This window comes from Lipotes vexillifer, unplaced genomic scaffold, assembly GCF_000442215.2.
Source record: "Lipotes vexillifer unplaced genomic scaffold, Lipotes_vexillifer_v1.1 scaffold1862, whole genome shotgun sequence".
NCBI classification, from domain to species: domain Eukaryota; kingdom Metazoa; phylum Chordata; class Mammalia; order Artiodactyla; family Lipotidae; genus Lipotes; species Lipotes vexillifer.
Window position 1 is genome coordinate 348,541 of NW_006771326.1, and position 9,510 is coordinate 358,050.

At 39.4% G+C, this 9,510-nt stretch overlaps 1 protein-coding gene across 1 annotated transcript in view; it reads right to left on the reverse strand.

Moving 5' to 3' along the window:
- RAPGEF2 (Rap guanine nucleotide exchange factor 2) overlaps nt 1–9,510 on the reverse strand; it is a 97,860-nt gene that overhangs the window by 87,068 nt on the left and 1,282 nt on the right. The window lies entirely within an intron of this gene.

Below are 9,510 nucleotides of genomic sequence, written 5' to 3' on the forward strand. Positions count from 1 at the left end.
CTGCTGGGGGGCTCCTATGTATTTTTTTTGGCCCTACTGCTCACCCAGCATTTAAACATATGTTACTTCCAACCAGAGGCAAAATTTTCAAACCATACTTTTAAATCACTTTTATAGAAATCTAGATAAAACCCACAAGAAAACATTCAAAATATATTGTTTCATTATTAATTTTCTCTTTTCAAAAGGCAATAGGTAGAATATATAATTTCAAAATGGACAAAATTAAACTCAGATTAAAAAAGGACAAGAGTAACGTTAATAACTTTCTGTAATTTTTAATTAATTTTACATTAATTTTTAATGTATTTCTTTTAATCCACATACTTTTCATATCAATACAGACGTACTTCTTACCAGCTACTAATTTAAAAAGTACTCAGTTTATTTTGACACTTTATTCCACTAATATGGAAAGACACTTTTGTTAAATGAGAACTACAGCCTCTATTCTCCTCTTCTATTCAAAGACAGACCTTAACTAGTTTCTTGTACTGAGAAAAAACTGAGAGGCATTTAGGTTACCCATAGCTCTTTTTCTAGAGCAAAATGAACTTTTCATTTAACATCACTACTATCAACTTCTGTGATGCTTGCTTCTTCAAAGACATTCTTTAAATCTTACTTATATCAGGTTGTTAATTTTTTTAAGGGGGGGGGCAAAATGAAAACAGGATAATGAAGGGGAAAGAAGTCTGGAAATGTGCCCAACTAAAAGGAACACAAAGGATTTCAGTGGTAAAAGACATGCTATCCAGTGGAATGGGAAGAGGAAAGGAATGTTGTCACAGGTGTTTATATCAATATTTTCTTTAGCTAGGCTATTTGAAAGTTCACTTCTTTTTCTTTTGACACTTTAAATTGACTTTTTGTATCTGAAAATTTTGCATCCACTTCAAGAAAAGCACAATGGTATGACTACAGTAAACTTTATTAAAATCACACTGGATTCTTTCTTTCCCATATTGGAATGGAATTCTAACAGTAACTAAAGAAGGTTTTAAGTAAGTAACTTTCCCCTCAATTTTATGTATATATTATATATACTGCATTATAATACACATATCATGTTACATATTAATGTATATTATATGGCAAACTTTAAAACTATAAAGTAGACAAAGCAGTTCATGATAGAAGCTTCATAATAGTTACAATGTGTCTCTTAAATAAGTTGTCCTTAAATATACCTTCTACATATATTTGGGGGTTGGGAGAAATCTAGAACAAATATCAGTGCCAGATTTTATGCTATGGTATAATATAAACAACATTTCTGGGACTTCCCTAAGTGGCCCAGGGGTTGGGAGTCCGCCTGCCAATGCAGGGGACACGGGTTCGAGCCCTGGTCTGGGAGGATCCCACATGCCGCGGAGCAGCCGAGCCCGTGTGCCACAACTACTGAGCCTGTGCTCTAGAGCCCATGAGCCACAACTACTGAGCCTGCGAGCCACAACTGCTGAAGCCCACGCGCCTTGAGCCCCTGCTCCGCGAGGAGAGAGGCCGCCGCAATGAGAAGCCCATGCACCACCACGAAGACCCAACACAGCCAAAAATAAATTAAAAAAAAAAAAATTTCTACAATAAGAGGCTATGCATCAAAATGTTACCAATGGTTTATCTGGGTAGTAAAATTGTGATTCTTTTTCTGTCCTTGTCTTCATCTGTTTTCTAGTTTTTCTTTAATAAACACATGCATAGCTATGTATTTTTTAAAATTATAAGTAATGAACAAAACTAATAAGGGACAAACCACAGACCAAACTGACACCTAAATAGCCATAACACAAAACAAGCACTGAAATTTACCTTAGCTATTCAAAGGGTAACTGTTGTAAATAAAATAGTTTTATATTTAGGTAAATGTTATCCCTAAAGTAGTATGATTTTGACATTTGATTGTTTCCACAAGTGGAATGAATTTCAATAAGAAACAGGAGGCCTTATACGTTAATATTAAAGTATTATATTCATATTTTTAAATTGCCATTTAAAATAAGAAAAGTATACTTTTTTTTTTTTTTTTTTGCTGTATGCGGGCCTCTCACTGCTGTGGCCTCTCCCATTGCGGAGCACAGACTCCGGACGCGCAGGCCCAGCGGCCACGGCCCACGGGCCCAGCCGCTCCGCGGCACGTGGGATCCTCCCAGACCGGGGCACGAACCCGCGTCCCCTGCATCGGCAGGCGGACTCTCAACCACTGCGCCACCAGGGAAGCCCAAGAAAAGTATACTTTTAAGAAAACAAGTAAGTCTAAGATTAATTAGCCATAAAGAAAAAGTTAATTTCATCCTTCACATTTTCAATTACTGGAAACCTGACATGTATATTGTGCTCATCATTCAACTTCTGCCAACCTCGCTCCATCCCCACCAACCCAGATGCTGTAGGTCCAGTGACTACAGAATCCTCCCAGATCTTTACTGACAACTTGAAGCAATCTTTTTCACCAATATTAAAGGTACTATGAACTTCTCGGTTTCAGAAAATTCAGAAAAGCTACATGCCACGACACTCCCACTTGACTCCAAATTTTTCTTAATTACTGAGAAAAGTAAAAAGGAGAACGCTTTCACTATTAAAACTTAAGAGTAAAAATGTCAGGTTGAACCCATTCTTTTTTTCCTAGCAGAATAGAGACAATCAAAGGTTACAATTTTACGCCTTTTTTACAGTCACGTTTCACTGTCTTTTATTATGAAAGGTGTGAAGTTGTGCACTAGAACTTAAAATTAGTGAAATGTTCACCTATCGGAGATAACCCATAATAAGGTACCCCCTCATAATCTGTATTTTTAAGATCTTTAAATTAGAGCTGTAAGAAATTAAAATGGTTATCAGAGGAGATTACACATATTTTCAGATATCTCTGAAAATTACCCTCTACCAATACATTACAGAATTCTAGCTTTTTCTACATACCTAAATTAGAGATGAGATTCTGGATTAATCATGTTTACACAAACACACACACATGCATGAAATACATGCATACATAAGGGGGGTATGTTTTATTTTATAGTCAAACCAAGTCAATATTATAAACCAGTAATTTACTTCTTCGGAGTTCACTAAAGAGGAATATGTACCTTACTAACTCAAAAGTGTTTTTCAGATTGTCACTTTATTGATCAAAAACTGTAAAGGGAGTCCATGCCTATGATGTCTCTGAGAACAGCCTTTATGATGAGCAGGTAGTGTAAGTGATAAAGAGGATCTGGTATTACTGATATGAAGTGAGGAGATTTGAAGCACGTGGGGAATACCTGTATAATGACTACAGAAGAAACACTGATTGGGGGTTGACCGATACATTATGAGGATACGGCATTATCACAGACTGTACAAGTAAATAAGATCATTATGTATCATATACACACACGCCATGTGTATATGTGTGTGTGTGTGTGTATATATATATATATATGTGTATATATATATATATATATACACACACACAGAGAGAGAGAGAGAGAGAGAGAGAGAGAGAGAGAGAGAGGGAGAGAGAGAGGGAGAGAAACACAGCATAACTAACATAAAAGGCCCATGCTGGAGGTTTGGTCAACAAGAAGAAATGGCAGAGGTTGACAAGTGACCAGTTCTGCGTGGCCAGGGTGTTTCTAGACCAGCAGGAAAGGGAGGGGCAGGGACCAAGGAGAGAAACACAGCATAACTAACATAAAAGGCCCATGCTGGAGGTTTGGTCAACAAGAAGAAATGGCAGAGGTTGATAAGTGACCAGTTCTGCGTGGCCAGGGTGTTTCTAGACCAGCAGGAAAGGGAGGGGCAGGGACCAAGGGCCCGAGAGGCCAGCGTGTGTGCTACACTCTACGTGATGCTTTAGTGTGGGTGCTCTTTTGCATCATCTCTTTACGTGCTTTAGCGTGTAAATGTGCATTTGTGGTCTCTTGTATGTTTTTGAACAAGCTTCTTATCTATGTTCCCCAAAATACACACTTTTACTTAACTCGTTCTGTGTAACACCTAAGACAGTACTAATAGCCCTGGCATTTTAATACCGTACATGGAAACAATCACAAGCATGTGTCAGTCAGACCTCCGAAAATAAAGACCATTTCTTAATGATGAAGAGAAATAAGGACGTCAGAGAAAGCAAAGATCTTAGGACAAGGAAATTAACAGAGACCTTGAGGACATTTACTAACTTTCATTTAAATCACACACACACACACACACACACACACTTGCACCCCGCTCTCCCTCACGAGTATATCTCTATGTATATAACGGCACTCATTTTCTTTTGTTTAAAAAAAATTTTTAAAGCTCATAACTAAATCATAATCCAAATAAAATATATGGATAAAGATAAAATGGTCATTTGATCTAAGTAGAAAAAATTTTCCAAAGTTTAGAGAAGGGGTTTCCCTGGTGGCGCACGGGTTGAGAGTCCGCCTGCCGATGCAGGGGACATGGGTTCGTGCTCCGGTCCGGGAAGATCCCACATGCCACGGAGCGGCTGGGCCCGTGAGCCATGGCCGCTGAGCCTGCACTCCGCAACGGGAGAGGCCACAGCAGTGAGAGGCCGCAAAAAAAAAAAAAAAAAAAGTTTAGAGAAGATTGCTACAGACCTGACAGTAGTAAGTTGCCTTTTTTTTTTTCACTAGGTACATAAAGTAAGCACTAAAAGGTACTTCATTAAGCATTTAAATTAAATAAAAATAATTTTTACATGATTATTAAGCACAGGAAAAAAGAAGGGAACTCAACCGTCACTCTTCAAAGGATTCTTAAACAGATTACCTAAGTAAAATATTTAAGAGTATGGTCAGGCCTAAAATCAAGGAAATGGACTAAAGAAATTTCAGTTTATATTTCAGGGATAATTATATCTACATGACCAAATTTACAGAGTATTTATTTTGGTTTAAATTAAACATCAGTATTTCAAACATATAAAGTATGATATTTTAAATGAGAAATAAAACTGTAACTTTAGTCTTACTATGGTTAAATAGTTAAAGAAGAAATGCCTGATATTCTAATAAGATGCATTTTGAGCATTCTTTTTTTTTAACTGATCATTCTCTTTTCCAACTAATCTTAATTGATTTTATTTTTATGTAGTCTACATTTAAATCGATCATTACCAAACAACGTTTAAAAGCAAGGATGGAAAGTATGCTTCTTCTTTGACTAAAAGTAAGGATTCTTCTTTAATATGTCCTACAATGAGATAGACCTTTTTTCAATCTTATACATGCAAGTTGTGTATGCAGTGCGTTGGCAAGTTCTTAAAATATATTTCTTTACTTCTAACAGGGTAAAAAGATCTATTATTTGTTGCCAGGGTTTCTTGGCCCAAATCCAAGGCAAGATGACCTTGTCCTTGAATAAAACAATAGGATATTGCTTCCTCTCAGGCCTCTGTTAGCTAGCACAGTGGAAAAATCTCCCCAAGAGATAGTAAGAGATAGTTTATTTCATCTCGGGAAATATATCTGTCATAATAGACAAAATAAAGATCAGATAAAGAAGAGGTAGAGTCTTAACCCAAAAGAGGTGTAACTTAACACCTATGATTAATCTTGGTGCTATTTTCTACCCTGCTAAGGAAAATGCATCAATCAAATTATATTAAAAAGACACTCTACCCAATATTTACAGACAAGGTCAGATTTTCATGGTAGGATGAAAGCAATTTTTTCACAGTTGAGTTTCCTTGAATCTTTTCTAAAGACAGGAGGGAGGTGGGAGGGAGGAGGTTACACTCCTTTGCTGGATCTTCATATTAGAGCCATTAATTTGTCAAGTGTCCTAACACCTTCCTCTCTGTCACCTGTGTTGACCTACTCTCGCTGACATAATCCATCCCAATAGTGATGATCTCATTGTTTTTCTCATAACCTTCTAATTCCTTATATCTTTGGACACTCACTGGCTATTCTTCCATCCTACAAAAGCCTTCTCTATTCTGTACTCTTAACAGTTGATAAATAGTTCTGAATCCCAACCATATTCTTCACACCTGGTATGAGGAAGGGGGAGAATTCACTCCAGATACGATGTCTCATCTAACCGCAGAGACCAAAGCAATTACAACAATTAATAAAATGAAGAATTACATATTAAGTGGCACTAAATCATTATTCAGAGGAAGCAGAGATAAATATGAACAGAAACAAGGAGCAAATGAAAGTCAAGCACAGAGCACTGCAGGCTGAAAAATCGGAAAAGAAAAGGGGCCCTTAGCATCTGTAATCAGAGCACCTTGCCCTAACCGAAAAAAGCACAGTTGAGAAAAAAAATATGCTCCTAAGCGAGAGAATGTAGATGACAGAGGTCCTCGGTGACCAACAGGAAGTCAGACTCAGGAAACGATGACTTGTGGCTACAGACGAGCCATGGCCAGTGTGGACTTCAGAGAGGTGGTCGTGAGCAGAAGTCGGGCTCCATGGCAGATGCAGACTCTACCAAAGCAGAAATGGGGGCGTGGAACAGCCAGGCTCAGGAGCACAGGTGGCCACGGTCAGGCCGTCTGAAGTTACAAAGGGAGCAGAGGAAGTTGAGGCATCAAGTTTATGCTTAAAAAGTTAAGCAGCCAATTAAAAATGAGAAGGTACTGGGCTTCCCTGGTGGTGCAGTGGTTGAGGGTCCGCCTGCTGATGCAGGGGACACGGGTTCATGCCCCGGTCCGGGAAGATCCCACATGCCGCGGAGCGGCTGGGCCCGTGAGCCATGGCCGCTGAGCCTGCGCGTCCGGAGCCTGTGCTCCGCAACGGGAGAGGCCACAACAGTGAGAGGCCCGTGTACCGCAAAAAAAAAAAAAAAAAAAATTTAAAATAAAATCTAAGAATTTCATTAAAAAAAAAAAAGAAAAGCAAGCATTTTTTTCAAGTCGTGTATTCCAATAATTAACATCAGCTCTGATAAGTATACAGTCCAAACACCCGATTTAGACTAAATCTGGCCACAGAAGAAGCAGTACACGGTGGTGGTTAAAGCAGGGCTGTGAAATCAGACACACCTGGGCTCCAGTGATGGTTCCACCACCTACAGTCCTGGGAAAAAGGTATTTTTTAATCTCGCTAAGACTCATTTTCATCATCTCTAAAAACGCGACAATAAATCTTTCTTTAAAGGGTTGTTGTGATAATTCAGATAATATGTCGTACATAGTGCCTGTCATACAATAAGTGCTCAATAAATGATAGTTACTGCTGTTTATTCCCTGCATTCAAGTAGGCATTTTCTTACGTAAACCACTTTTTAAAAATCATCATTTCATCACGACTGAAGTCTCATTTATTGTAAGTACAGCAGACTACATGTATCAATAATTTCTATCAAATGTGCAAAGGAAAACTAGATGATCAGTTTGATAATACCAAGTTGATTTATTTTAAGTGATTCATGTAAAAAATTTACAAAGTTTCTAAGTCATCGTATATCGCACAACTTTCAAAGGCACGATGAAGGCACCCTCCGCCCGCCAGTTCACCTGAGGCGGGCAAAAAGGCAGGGGGGCGGGTAGAACATGGAACAGCTGGTAAATGGAGCAACGGCCCTTTCCTGTCACCCCCAGGTTTTTCCGCAACTTCCTAAGCCTGTGCAATCTTTCTTGTGTAACATCTATGAACAGTCTGTGTCACTAGTGTTCCAGAGCAGTCTTTCTGAAATGTAGTTTTAGCATACATTTTTTTAACGTTAATAATCTTTTATTGTCAAAAGCCCCCGAATCACAAGCCTCCCCTGGAGACGGACTGAGCGCCAGGCGGCAGTGAGAACAGAGCCCAGTGCTGGGGGCCACCTTGGCGACGCACAGGTGTTCACACCTGGCCAGGTGGAACCGCGACAGGGAGGAGAGGTGGCAAAACGTATACAAGGCACTAGTGTAAAGGGTACCTGGGGCTTCACTAACCCAAATTCATTCAGATGAGAAAGTCAGCAGTGTTTACTGTGCACCTATTAAGCGCCAGCAGCTGAGAGAACGCACGGCGCTCGACAGGGAAAGAATAAAAGCCCGTAAGATCTGAAAGATTCTCACAAAGTAGAAAAACTGAGTTTACCCCTGCTCAACCACAGCTTCAAAAAAAGCCCCCGATTCAATGTTGTTCCTTTTAGTATCTCACTCACTTCCGTAGTCAAAGAAGCAAAGCCACTTAAAAAGCCACAAACTTCTCCAAGAGGCGAAAATGGAAGTTATTTGTGACGTTACCAAACTTCACGCATGTAAAATGAGCTCTGACATTATCCTCGTAAAGCCTCATAGGCCAAAAGAGGGGTGTCCCACTCATGTTTGCTCAACAGCTCTTTACTGAGTCACCTATTATGTGACAGCCGGGACACTGTTCTCCTGTTCACCTCCTGCATAAAATTAAAGTCTTAAAGGTCTGCTCATTAACCAGCAAAGTCTACATAACCCAAGGCCTCATCAACAAGGACCACGTAGCAAGATCCTGAGGGCACCAACTGACAGCCCTGCCCCAGAGGATGATCTGGGTGGCGAACTCCAGGACCTCAGTTGGTGACAGAAATATGGTGGGAGATACCACTGACACGCTTTCTAGATTTTCACTTGACTCAAAGCTATTTTATGGCTAGCGTTACTTTTGTCAAAGCATTACCCTGGAATTCACTAAAACGTAAAGAACGTGTTAGGAAATAAATACGCTTTATGGAATAGGTGCCCACACACTATTTGGTATTACCTGGCCCAACTGCTCCTTTTCATAAATCTAGTCCTACTTTTTCCTCCCCCGCCAGTAAACTATTTTCTTTGTTCATTAAAATTACATTATTATTAATTTCAGTAAGCCCCTCCCCCCCACTGAGAAAGGACAGGTGAAAAAGGTAATCAAAGAGCCTGTGATTTGAACTTTGCTTCTAAGGTTCCTCAAGTGCAGTTTAAGTAACACACCTTACTGGTCCCTGAAAAAATCCCGAGTGCAGAGGAGCTTCACGTCAGAGGCCCTGTTACTGAAGTCTAACTAGAGTAGAACTTCTCTATAACAACCTTTCTTATTAGTGAAATTAAGTATAAGGCTGGTCTGTTTTTGGATCTGATCCGAAGAGATTTAATTAGTGAGGTACCACAAGAATCTCATTACGAGGGGGCTGGGCTCCAAGCCCTGCATCATAACACGCCTGCAACACAGCCACTGCCCGGGAACATCCCACCACTCTCTGGGCATGCAGGGCGATGCCTGATGGGTAGCTTCATCTAAGAAAACCTCTCGGATTTAGTTAACAATTTTGTTCGTGATGGTGGACAAAACCAAATTAGATCCATAAACCTAGACATCTAAATATTCTAATTCATGGCCTTCTGTCTATAAATTTTCGAAGCCTCAGCGATTTATCTCCATCTTCAAAGTTTAACATCTCAATCTTTTTAGCATACATAAAAGGTAATTCCTATACCCTAATAGAGTACTTGCTAGATGCCAGAATATAAAAATAGGCATTTAAAAAATACTGAGACTAATTACTATATAAGCTGCCTAAATATATGCATTTTCATTTGGGACATTTAAATATATATATATA